This window comes from Ambystoma mexicanum, chromosome 9 (assembly GCF_040938575.1).
Source record: "Ambystoma mexicanum isolate Mex_15411 chromosome 9, UKY_AmexF1_1, whole genome shotgun sequence".
NCBI classification, from domain to species: Eukaryota; Metazoa; Chordata; class Amphibia; order Caudata; family Ambystomatidae; genus Ambystoma; species Ambystoma mexicanum.
This window is the reverse complement of record NC_090931.1, coordinates 1553025520-1553039464: the sequence shown is the minus strand read 5'-3', so window position 1 is coordinate 1553039464 and position 13945 is coordinate 1553025520.

Here is a 13945-nt window from a genome sequence, read left to right as displayed (position 1 = left end):
CTGGCGAGCAAAGAGAATAACCTTTCCTGATTGTGAACAAACTTGTTATCCAAGAAATCCAAATATGTGCCTGGCCTCAGTAACTTCCGCCACTATACAACTACCGGCTGAGTACCAAGAATTCCAAGACGTTTTCCAAAAAGAACAGGCCAACACATTACCTCCCCACCGGTCGTACGATTGTCAAATTGATCTGGTACCCAATGCTCAACCGCCTTGCAGTAGGATTTATGCTCTTACTGAACCTGAGAACCTTCATTTGCGTCAGTATTTAGATCAGTACCTTGCCAATGGTTTTATTCGCCCGTCAAAGTCTCCTGTTTCCTCAGCTCTGTTCTTCGTGCCGAAAAAAGAAGGCGACCTTAGAACATGTATTGACTAACGCGCCCTAAATCAAATAACGATTAAGAATCGTTATCCTCTGCCTCTGATCCCTGAACTTCTCGACCAGGTAAAAGATCCTTGTATGTACACCAAGTTAGATCTCCGGGGACCTTATCACCTGGTGCGTATAAAAGAAGGCGACGAATGGAAGACTGCATTCTGCACCAAATATGGGCTCTTTGAATATCAGGTGATGCCCTTCGGATTGTGCAACGCACCTGCCGCCTTTCAATACTTTATGAATGATGTTCTTCGGGAACTTATCGATGTTTATGTCATCGTATATATCGATGACATCCTGGTGTACTCCTCTTCGGAATCCGATAACAGAAAACATGTCAGGGCAGTTCTTGAAAAATTGCGCCAGCACAAACTGTTTGCAAAACTCAAAAAATGCGTTTTTTATACCACAGAAGTCGAGTTTCTCGGATTCATCCTGACACCTAAAGGAGTCCGAATGGACTCGCGAAAGGTGGACGCCATCCTCAAATGGCCATCTCCTAGCTCTGTGAAGGGGGTTCAGAGCATGCTTGGTTTTGCCAATTTTTATCGAAGATTCATCCCGGAATTTTCTCGAGTGGTCCAACCCATCACAGCTCTCTTACGGAAGAATAAACGCTTCGAATGGACTCATGAGGCAGAACAGGCCTTTCAAGACCTAAAGACTAAATTCACCTCCGCACCTGTGTTGAAGCATCCACGCCCAGATCTCCCTTACATTGTTGAAACCGACGCATCCAGCTTAGCCATGGGAGCTGTCCTGTCTCAAAGGGATCCAATAACTAACCAACTACACCCTGTAGCCTTTTGGTCCAGAAAATTCTCGGCTCCTGAAATTAATTACGCAATCACCGACAAGGAGTTACTAGCTATTAAGTTCGCCTTCAAAGCTTGGCGTCATTACCTCCTCGGCGCAAGACACACCATCACAGTGATTACAGATCACAGAAATTTGCAATATTTAAAGACGGCCAAAGCCCAATCATCACGTCAACTCCGATGGGCTTTATTCTTTGCGGAATTTGATTTTGTAATCACATATCGCCCTGGTTGCAAGAATGGCAAAGCGGACGCTTTATCCCGGATTGGGATGGAAGAAACAAATTCGAGCTTAGAACATGTACCGATTATACCTGAACAGAGAATTTTGGGTTTGACCTCTTTACAAACTATTGAGGACGTTCAAACTCGAGTTAAACAACTATTAGACTCCACAGCCTTACAAGAATGGAGCCAAAAGGGGTCACACTTTTCCGTTAATAACGATTTACCGTATTTCCAGGGGCGATTATTTCTGCCTAACAAAGAACTGCAAGAACTCGTTATTGCCCATTATCATGATACATTAATGGAAGGACATCCTGGTATCGCTAAAACTGAGGAAAAGATCAAACGACAATTCTGGTGGCCATCCTGGAGAAAAGACATCAAATCTTTTGTGATGTCTTGCGGAGTTTGCACCCAAAATAAAGGTCAAAAGAAAAGACCAGCCGGTCTTCTACAACCTCTGGATATTCCACCGGCACCTTGGCACACCTTGTCGATGGACCTTATTACTGACCTGCCTCCTTGCTATGGATACAACACTATCTTGGTGATTGTGGATCACTTCTCCAAAATGGCCCATTTTATCCCTTTAAAAGGGTTACCCTCAGCCTCCATCTTGGCCAAGGAATTTCTGGAGAACATAGTTCGTATGCATGGTTTTCCATCCATATTAGTTTCAGATTGAGGAAGCCAGTTTATTTCCCATTTTTGGAGGAAATGTTGTCAACTGGCGCCAATTGATGTACGACTATCCACCAGTCACCATCCCCAAACCAATGGCCAAACCGAGAGAACTAACCAAACCCTTGAACAATATCTTCGGTGTATGTTGCACCAATCTGAATGCAATTGGAAAGACATTCTTTGGATCGCAGAATATGCATATAACAATTCTGTACATTCTGGAACAGGACAACCCCCTTTTTACACCTTGTATGGTCATCATCCTCGAACCTCAGACCTGGACCCTCCTCAAAACCTGGAAATGCCTGCGGTAGATCATTTGCATTCCACGATAACCCGAGCTTTCAAAGAAGCTACGACTCATCTTCAGCAAGCCAAGAGAAAGTACAAAGAAAATGCTGATTTACATCGAAGTGAAGCACCTCCGTACCAAATAGGGGACCAGGTGTGGCTAGCAACTAGACATTTACCTCTCAAAGGACCGCAGACTTTCAACCCCAGATACATAGGACCGTATCCCATCAAAGCTATAATCAACCCGGTGGCCTTTAAACTCGATCTACCAGCGAACATGCGAATTCAACCCGTTTTTCACGCCTCACTGTTGAAACCGGTGCAACCAGGAACCAGACTGATCAAACCACCAGAACCAATTCAGATTGTTGGGGAATTAGAATTTGAAGTTAAAGACATATTGGATTCCAAGGTGTTAAAGTCAAAACTCTTCTATCTAGTTGATTGGAAGGGGTATGGACCTCAGGAGAGATCTTGGGAACCAAGCGACCATGTACACGCGCCGCGATTAATACAAAAATTCCACCGAAAATTCCCAAACAAGCCAAAACCCCCGGAGAAAACAACCTTGGGAGGGGCCTTGGGAAGGGGTACTGTCATGATGCCTACCTCCAAGGAGCCAGACCAGGCCCAGCTACCCCAGAGGCAGACATCATGTCCCCGAGGGAAGTCTCAGCAGCCCCAAGTAGGGGCCCTTTGGACTCAGTCCTGGCGCCTTTGGCGCCAGGCTCATATTGGACAACAGTCCTGGCGCCATAGGCGCCATAGGCGCCAGGCTCATAAAAGATGACTTTGTGTTTAAAGGTGCTTGGTGTAAACTTACCTGATGCAGACCATGCTGCAACATCCGGGCCATCTAGAGGCCTGAATGGGACTACTTTCTCTTTGGGGCCTACTTAACCACACGGGTGTGGCCGGAGGAAGAATACATACCTGAGAGGAAGGATACATACCTGGAACTACTTTGAAGGCTATTTAAGCCACGCCCAAGCAGCAACTCACGCTTCGCGTTGTTCTGCATCTAGCAGCTGGACGCTCACCGTGTCTGCTCCTGCATCCTGACTTCTGCCACGCCCGCCAGCATCCTGGAACACCTGCAAAGGGAGAAGAGAAGAGAATAGGAGAAAGAAGAGTCCTTACCTGCTAAATCAGCATTCCGGAGACATTTCGCCGACGATCCTGAAAAGGAAGACATTCATTTTAAAAGCACATCGCATCGATCGCTGCAGCGCCGCATTCCACTCACCTTTACTAGGCGCCTCCATGTTCATCAGCGACCATCTGGATCCGCAACCACATTTCAGCGCCTAGGGAGAAAAAGACAAGAACAAAGGTGAGCTAGGGAAGAGAATAAGAAAACCTTAATTTGCCATCATAAGACTTACCTGTTGGGTCATTCCCACTTCATTTCGGGTCGGTGCCGCATCCTGGCATTTCCGGACCCCGGCCCCTAAGGGGAAAAAGAGACATCAGCGTTAGTGAGCGAATGCTAAGACATTACCTGAACGCTCATTAAAGACTTACCTGATATCTACTGGAACTGCACCTTTCACTTTGGGTCGGTGCCATATCTCCGGCATTTCCGAACTCCGGCCCCTATGGGGAAAAAAGACACAAGCATTAGTGCATTAATGCAAGGACACTAAAGGAACCTCTCATCAAACAACTCACCTGAGTTTCCTTCGTCGGTTCCATTGCTCATCTCGGAATCTTTGTTCTGCACCTGAAATTGAGACAACGGACAATTATTATTTCGGGCTCATACTTATAAACAGAATTCTCACAGTATTTTACCGGGAAGGTCAAGCAAACTTGAACTCTCTACAATCCATGATCCAGTGAAGTAACTGGATTACAACGCGCACCTGCATCACAAGCAGGATGGAGAGCTCGTCCTTTCAGACCCTAAGGTGAGACCTCACAGGGAATCGCAGAAGGGTTTCGTGGAGGGTGAGAAGGGAGTGGGAGGCTTACACATTATCCCGCAAATTGTTAATACTCCCTTTTCACACACAGAAGGATATTTCTGCGAGTCAGACAAGCCAGATTTGAAGGTCCGGTCCTGTCCATCTTCCGAGTCCTGCGCTTCACCATAGAAGAGGCAACAGCACTCCAAACCAGGCCTGCGCCTCCGTGGGAGTCAGGTGAGCGTAACATGCCCCGGTAGTTCTCCATTCCCAGGTGGCGGAAGAAAAATTACTCCGGCGGCAGCCGTGCCGGTATTTACCAACACGGCTACCGCCAGAGTCATAATGAGGCCCTATGTGCCAAAACTGGCTTTTTTGCCTCCCTCTTACACTTTTCGCTCTTCAAAACTCTTTTTCTGTGGATCACTATCTGACTCCACATGAAATTGTAATGGAAGGAGAATGCAGGCGCCTGTCCCTCCCTCACTTTAAATTTCGGATGCTATCCGTAGCTCGGAAATCATTGGCAATGAAATTAATGAATATTTAATTGAGATGACCAATGTGCTTCACTACATCTCCAGCCAGGTCTGGCAATCTAAAGTGGACCAGCCAACATTGAAGAGTGTGCCCAAACCCATCAAGGGGAAGCCTTCCCACAAGCACAGCCCCTCTATCCAGGAGATCGAATACTGATTCAAAACACAGTGAGAAAGCGGAAGGAGCACTGGTCTGTGGCCCTTTTTAAGTGGTCTTATCAACACCCACGGCAGTGAAAATCAAAGAATGACATGCATGGTTTCACCACACCGATGTTCGCAGAGATACCAGTAGCCCATCCGGAGGAGAAGGCATCACTTGATGGGGAGCATTAGCAAAATTACATTAACATTATGTACTATAATACGGTGCTACGGAAGACCCACCATAGAGATATAGGATGGACAAGGGAAAGGAAGAGAGGGTGGGAGTAAAGAAAAGATTGGGGTGAATGTAAAAAGTGTTGTATTGCTCTGCATCTTTGTTTTCTGTCTTCTTCTTTTCTGGCATTTAACACTTAAGGATACATTTGGCACATCAGCTGGTGGTGATAGAGAAAAACGCACTAAGTGAAGTATAACTGGTCTGAAAGAATTCTACAAAATTGTCGGGGAGGGAGTGGACTTGGCCTCTGAAAACTTGTAGTATGGGGAAATGAAGAAGGTGTGGGAGGGAGCACCAATGGTACATGCTATGTTTGCTCACTCATTCCACACCTCACTGGAACACCGAAACAGTTCTTACCACAAGAGGTGGCAACAGAGGAGGGAGGATGTCTGATACATATGGCCTTGTGCAGAACTATGGGTATGTTCCAGGGACATTCAGTAGGAGAAAAATGGATTGATGAGGGGGAGGAGGTGTATGAGGACAACTTTATACAAGAAAGTGTGGCCCAGGAAGAAAAACGCAAGCACATGGTTCTGGAATATGTAACAGAGGAGGCACAAAAAGGAAAACAGGTGCTCACTGCACATAAAAGGATATACTGTAAGACATCCACAGGGTATGATGTGCTGTGGTGCCAGGGTGTGGGAAAGGGGGATGGCACAGTGCTACACAGAAGGGCTGGTGGGGTTTGAAGAAAGGGTGGTTAGAAAAATAAATGCGGGATGTAAGAACATTTGGAGCAGTTATGTACATGCTTTAACATGGATAAATGAAAATCCACATCCAAAAAACATAAAGCCGCTCACACAGAATTCTTTAAGTTTCAGAGCAAATGGAACAATAATGCTCGGGATGAACACCGGGGAGGACGATGGACATTGCAACGTTGCAAAAGGGGACCACTGCTGTGATGGACACATGGTGGGCATGTGGAACGAGAGCATACGCCCAGCTACTGCCAGATTTGAAGGGTGTTTGCACACTGGTGATTCTCCATAATCCCACCTTGGGTGTACCCCACGCAGACTTGATACCGCTCAACAAGTTGTCCATGTATAAAGAGAAAGAGCCAGCAGAAATGCAAAGAAACAAACCAAAGGTAACAAGAAAGAAAAGGTACAGCAGAAACTACATCTTGGTGGAATCCACCAAGAGCTTAGAGGACATTCCGCCCCATCTGAAATTGTTCAGCTCATCATCTGTTTTCTTTACCTCTCTCCTGCCTCCTGGAGTACAAGCTGCAGCCAATGCAAAATGGCTGCAGATAACCTGTTATGAACTGCTTCAATTGACAAATGCAACCGAGAAGGGACTCAACACTGTGCGCGAAGAACTGTGGGCTCTACGATTGATGAACCTTCAAAACCGTGTTATCTTAGATCTCATGATGGCAATGGAGGGAGGAATGTCCCATAAAATAGGCAGCACATGTTTCCCCGCAATTCCTGTGTAAGATGCTGCAAATGGAAAGATCACAGATGCTGTAGAGGAAATAAGAACAATTCATGAGAGAATTATATGATATGATATAAGTAATTTATAAAGCGCCTAAACACAAGTGTTTCTATGCGCGACAAGAAAAGGGAGGGAGGACAGAGTGAGGCCAAAACAATAAATCTTACTAGGCCTTTTGTCATTCAGATCATGCAAGTGCAACAACGAAAAGTGCAGGGGGAGGGAGAAGGGGGAAGTGCTAGGGAGAGGGAAGGGGGGAGTGCAATCAGGGCAGCATTGCTCTGAGGACAAGAAACCAGGGAAGCGACGCTCTGGTTAAATGCAAGGAGGCGGGGACTGTAAGGTTACAGTTACAGCCCCTAAGTGCGCGGTAGGCCTGGAGGCAGTGCAGTGGAGACTGATCAGGGAGCAGCCTGGTACCTAGTGTGACTCTGAGGGTAGCCAGGCAACCAGTCAGCGCAGCAGACAGGAAGGTCAGCAGGGAAGAGAGAGAAAGAAAGCAGAGGTGAAAAGGAAGGTCTTGAACTGGTTCCAGAACTTCAGGTGGTCCAGCTCAAGTTTGAGAGGGGCATGGAGGCCATTCCAGAAGGAGGCACCTGCAGAGGAGAGAGATCTACCCCCCCCCCCACTCTCTGCCTGGAGAAGCGCCTGACCCTCAGAGAGTTGGAGGTGGCTGAACGGAGGGCTCGAGAAGGAATGTGTTTTAGAAGAGACAGTTGGATGTAGTGCAGGCCACGGCCCCTGAAAGCCTTGTGGACGATGCAGAGGGTCTTGAACTTGATACTGGGAGCCAATGGAGGGATTTTAGGGCTGTAGAGATACGGCCCCTGGTTTTGAGGCGAAAGACAAGTGTTGCAGCCCTGTTCTCCTGTGATTAGTTTCAGACGGCGGAGAGTAGAGGAAGGCAGATTGAGAAAGAGGATGTTGCAGTGTTCCAGCCTAGAGAGAACCAGGGGTCTGGAGACAGTGAGCATCTGGGGAAAGTTAGAAAAGGCAGAATACCTCTGAGGAGAAGCAGCTGGTAATGGGCCTTCTTGGCAAGGTCCGTGATGTGAGGAGAGATGGAGAGAGTGGAGTCGAAGATGACACCAAGTTTGTTTGCCTCACAGGAAGGTGATGTAAAAGGACCCAAGGAGGGTGGCCAGAGTGAAAGAGGGAAAGCGGAAGCAGAGGTCCCAATGAGAAGGATCTCAGTCTTACTGGCATTAAGGCAGAGATCGTTGGAGGTGCACCAATTCTGAATAGCGGATAGGCAGTCAGGGATGAGCGAGAGAGGAGAGGAGCCTGAGGGGAGCCTGAAAATGAGCGGAGTGTCATCTGCATAACACTGAAAGTTAGAGGAAAAGTTAGAGATCAGGTGGCCCACCGAGGCCAAGTAGACATCGATGAGTCAGGGTGAGAAGTTAGAGCCCTGGGGAACACCACAAGAATAGAGAGAGGTGGTGGAGAGAAAGGACCCAAGTTGGGCCTGGGCGCGTCAGTCCAGGAGGAAGGAGGTAAACCACTCCTGATACCCAGGTTCTCACGAAGTTGATTGTTCAGTATGGCGTGATTGATGTGTCAAAAAAAGAGGAAAGGTCAAAAAGGATGAGGACAGAAGTAAGGCTTGAATCAAGATTAGTGAGCAGATCTTTACGGGTGTTCAGGAGAGCAGTTTCCATGCCTCTGGTTGCTATGAACCCAGACTGATTGTCATGGAGACAACCAACAGATTATTTGTGGAGAGTAAGCTGGGAGATGGCAAGCTTTTCCAGGAAAGTTTGCCCAGGAAAAGAGTGATAGAGATCAGGTGAATGTTTGTTTGCCCCCCGATGACCTTGATGATCGACTTAGTCTCCAGTCCTTTGCAGGTCAGTGTCGTCCTCCACTTCTGCATTTCATGCTTTTGCTTAGGTTACTGGTATTAAAGACCTATCCTTATTTCCATAGCCTGGTGCATACCTGGTGGTATTTCTGCTCTTTCATGTGAACCACAGGTCTGCCTATATTCATTAAACAGGCAGGGGGTGTTTCATGAGAAAAGTCACCCTCATTCAGGAGATCCTGTCTGTATAGACTTGGGTTTTTCACGGAGAAGAGCGGTTCGTATTCCATTCATGAGTACTGACAAAGGGTCTGGAACTCTGACATAAGTGTACTAAGCATCCAAGCAAAGGATCCTCGTTGCAGTGTCAGGGAAAAGTCCACTGAGACCCCATGAAGGATTTGGGACTTCGCTAATTCCACAAGAAGGGGGCTAAAGAAACATTAAATTGAGAGATACAGAAAAGAACTTTAAATCACCAGGGGAAGGGAGTCATTCCCCCTGACTTTGGTGTGAACTATATTGGAGTGTGTGAACCAATACCAGGAGAAGGGAGTAATTCAACTGGTTCTGAAAGTTGACTGGTGCAAAGGATTGTTGGAACAAGGCAGGGGAAGGGAGTCATTCCCCTGGCATCCTTTTGCCAAAGAACATTTCTGGGAATACCAGCCCAATACCAGAAAGAAGGGAGTCGTTCTCCTGGAGAAGGAACTTTCTGTTGGCTTGTTCTTTAGTTGTAGTATGAGGGATAGAAGTAGGTTGTGACATTGGATGGTGGAGTTTGATTTCGAGGGACATTCTGACAGATCCTTTAGTATTAGTTTGAGGCAGGGAAACCCCTCTTTGTAGCTAGGGATAGTGAGGGTTTCTTTGTGGCAGCATCCTTCTTCGACATCCGTACAGAATATGGCCACTCGAGGTAGAGTTTTGTCTTCCTTGGTCTGTTTTGTTCCGGATCCTGAAATGATGCTACTACACAATTGTTCGCTCGCCACTCATTGTTGGGTTTATGAGGCAGTGGGAGTCTGAACAGGAAATCTGCTTGGGAGTTTTACCATCCTGGTACGTACATGATTTTAAACATGAACTCCTATAGCTTTGCAGCAAGTTGAGCTACTTGAGATGTGGCTTTGCTAGTCCGCCATGGTTTTAGGATATGGATGAGGGGTTTATGATCAGTACAAAGTGTGACTTGTCTTCCCCATATGTGGTTCCTGAATTACTTTGTTGCCCATGCACATGCAAGTATCCCTTTTTTGATGAACGAGTAGTTCTTTTCAGGGTCTGTCAGATCTCAAGATGTAGTGTCCTTCTGACTACTTCTGCATCATGGTAGTGCCCAGTGTAAGGAAGGCATAGTGTCAATCAGTAAGACAGACACAAGTGATCACAGTTCAAGGGTGTTTATTGAACTTAAATTGGGTTTGAAAAACACCTATCTAATCCCCATTAGATAACAATAACGCAGTGCTAGTGGTGTCTTGTCAAAATAAAAGGGCCTATACTAACAAACCTATTGCCAATACTTACTTCTCAATGCAAACAGTGTGTGAAACAATGTACAAAAGAAAAGTGTTCAAGAAATAATAGGTCCCCATAGTTAAGCCGTTAGCTTCCCTCACACACGTTTTCAGCGTGGGACAAGGTGGCACACTCGAGCTTAGCACATACTCTGGCTTTTATAGCACAAGGAGGCAGTTCAAAATCTCAGTATCAGGGTCTTCTGTGCCAAGTCTTTTTGCCATTCAAAGTTTCTTACTTCAGAGGGCCTGATTATTAGGCTTTGTGGGCACCGTTGATCTCTTTGGGATTGCTGGAAGCGGATTGGAGTGACATTCTGTCATTCTCCTAAGATGGCGCCTCTGTGGGCAGAAAACCTTGTAGTCTCTTCTGTTTTTCCGACTCTGGCCCTGCCCACTCAACAGCAGAGAAACAGTTTTCTGAATCCTCAGTCCCACCGACGATGTGTTGCTACTCCCTACAGCAAGCGCTACTTGAGTTTGTAACTTTCTGTACTGTAAGTTCTGTATTATCTTACATGCTCGATCTGATATCCTTCTGTCCAAGCTCTCCCTCCGCTTTCTGAAGCCATTTTCACGTATACTTCCACGGACGCGAACACGTCACTTAGCAATGGTACGTCCTGTAGATTCACTCCTTCTCTTAGGATGCTTCCAGCCCCTCGGCTGTATGACTTACCTTTTCCTTTTCCATAGACCCGATCACAATCAGCGCAATCCTCAGCACCTTGGGTGAGCCCGCACAGACTGTATCTTTGAAACCTTAGTTCGCCCTTCCTTTCTTTCTTGGCATTCCCTCCACTTTCTCCCTTTACCAATGTTCCTTTTCTGAACGCACAGATTGGTAACACTCAACCTTCTCTTCAAGATTATAACTACAGGGTTCCGCTTCCCATTTCCTAGGGGAGCCATCATCCACTTCCAACCTCCTAGGGTCAGTGTTCAGTGTGGGAGACGCAGGGGCATTGGGGGACTTCCTCAGAGCAGCAATTCATCTCTTCTGATCCAGGTAAGTGCCTTAGAACAATTTATGCAGAAGTATTGTGATCTAGCCATAACACTGATACGACAAACATTCAAAGTTCCTTTCTGCTCAGGATTCTCATATGCAGAATTTCTTTGGTGATTCACTGCTCACTGTGCCGGGCCAGACCCACTTTAAGACAAAACATTCAATTAGTCTCTCTCTGCTGGGCTCGGACCAATTTTATGTCATTTTTCCCAAACATCCTGACAGTGCGCAGGATTTTGCTTGACCCATCGCAGGACCACTTAGATTTACAATTCCTTTCTAATTCTTTGAGTTTCACTTTTGCTACTTCTCAGCTGGATACCTTACATAGACCTTTCATTGAGCACAGATGCAGTGTCGGACCTGTTATAGTTATTATCTTGAATGTGTTACACTGGTATCTTCATTTATAGTTTAAGTTTAATTTTTGTGTTATCAATATATTCGCATGTATGTTTCATTGAAAGATTAATGATAACTGTATCAGTAATAGTATTACTTACATTTGTGTATTATGCAATAGTCTTATTAGGGTTGGAATGCATCCTTGTCAGCTGGTGAGGTAGCATTCCACATAGCTGTGATGCAGGTGTTTGTTTTCATACAACGTTCCATTTGAGTCGGTTGCTGTCTTCCTGAGTATCTGGAGGTGCTCATGAATACTGAAGGTCTTTATTTGTAATATAAAACTAAATAAATAACAAGTAATCGGTCCACTTGTCTCCTGAAGTTCCATACCTAACAGGACCGCTCTTTCAAAAGTATTGTATCTTTTCCTTTCAAAGTTCAAACATTCATTAGCAGTTCAACTTTACTTGTGTCTTTTATCACACACGTTTTAACAATGTTCGTTCCAGCACTTGCCATACAAAGTTGCTGCTAGCAACCTTGGCTTCAGCACAGACCAGTCTTGTATCGGTTTCCCCAACTCACCGGCTGTGTTGATTTCACTGATGCTGCTTTGTTCTTGGAGCCAAGGACGGTACCACAGCAGCTGCTGTCTCTCCCCGCCTTGATTAATGACGCGGGAGGGCCCCAGGTTTTTCAAACACACAATGCGGAATTCTTCAGCCTGGTTTCCTGGTCTTATGCTTTCCAATTTCGAAGGGTCTTGAAAGTAATGGTTCCTTGTTGGAAAGGTCAAGGGAATTTCCATCCTTGTGATCCCCTCCTGTTTTGCCATTTTTCTTCTCTCGTCCAGCTGCCATCTGGAAACTGCTGTTTACTCGTGTGCTTTGCCTCACCCAGAGTGTGCTCTCATGCTCCGCCTTTTATCCATGTGGGGAACTTTAATTGAAGTCTGTTTTGGGTATTTGTCAGTAATTACCTGACCTCACCTGACCAATGTATTGGGACATGTCAGGTACCTGGCTCGGGTGTTAGTCTGTTTTCTCCCATAGCAGGCTGTACATGTGAAAGTGTTCATGTTGTAAGGGGGGTGGTAGAGTTCCTACGTATCGTACCTGGTAGGATGGAGTGAAGGTCTTACATGGACGGGGATACCACATCTCGCCATCCAGTGTCCCACTCCCACTCCCTGAAGACCCCTCACCCAGGTAATCCTCCCGCACTGGTCCACCCCCAGGAACTGGATCCAAAAGCGATGGCTGTGTCCTGGCCACCTGGATGACAGACCCCCCAGGGCCTAGTGGGTGAGACACCTTCTGGTTTCTCACACCAGCCTGTATTCACTAGTATCTGTAGTTATAATTGAGTGCATGTCTGGGGCGAATTGATGTAGGGTGCAGCTGTCCAATCGTAAGGTGCATTCTTTTTTAACTTTGCTCTGAGTGGTTCAAATTTCACTGAAAATTCCTATAAACATTTTTACATAATATTCTGCTAGGCCCATGAGTGCAGTTTTTCCTTTGTAGTAGGGTTTGGTGCTTTCATTATGGCTTTTACTAATTAGACAATGGGGCGTATTACTGAGTCTGGATTAGTGAATCCCAGGTATTCAACTTCACATTGCTCAAGGATACATTTCTCTTTCCTTAGAGTCAATCCACTCTCCTCAAGGGTTGTCATGCCTGCGCCACGGGCGCACTCATTGGCAACCATCAAGGATTAATTGTTATTCATTTATCTTCATAATACTCTTTGAACAACCCCTATTCACACTGTGGTCCTTAATTCCCATGTGCGCAACTTTGGTGCTTTCTTATTTAATTCGGTTAACTACATATACCATAATGCACCTTGCTACAGTTATCTATTCCTGGCTATTCCTATTCATCGGTATTGGAACCACAATCCCCAGAAGCCCTAGCGATCAGTGCTGCTTCCACCATGGCAGGACCAGAGAGGGAGGAGGCAGATTACCTTCAGGTGCGCTGCTCCAGGTGCTGCCAATTAGCCTGCCTCAGTACAGGGCAGGGCTGTATTTAAGCAGCTGCCTGCAGGAGCTCAGTCTCTTGCATCAAGAGTCTCCCAGCCCCTTTTTGCCTTGAGTCACGATTTTGTATGCTGTTCCTGCTTTATCCTGCTTTTGATCCAGTGCCCTTCTGGGCTCCCTGCCTTGCAGCCGATCACGCTCCGCAGCATTCTACCTACAGCCCTTGTCTTCTGGGCTTCCTGCCTTGCAGCCTACTACAGTCCCCTGCAGCCCTCTACAGTCAGCGGCCCTGCTCCTCTGCGCTCACTCCTTGCTGCCCTGCTCTTCTGGGCTCCTTGCCTTGCAGCTTCTTCACTCCACTGCCTACAGCCCTTGTCCTCTGGGCTCCCTGCCTTGCAGTCTGCTTCACTCCGCTGCCAACAGCCCTTGTTCTCTAGGCTCCCTGCCTCGCAGCCCTGCTCCTCCGGGTTTGCTCCTTGCTGCCCTGCTTGTCTGGGCTCCCTGCCTTGCAGCCTGCTTCACTCCGCTGCCTTCAGCCCTGGTCCTCTGGGCTCCCTGCCTTGCAGCCTGCTT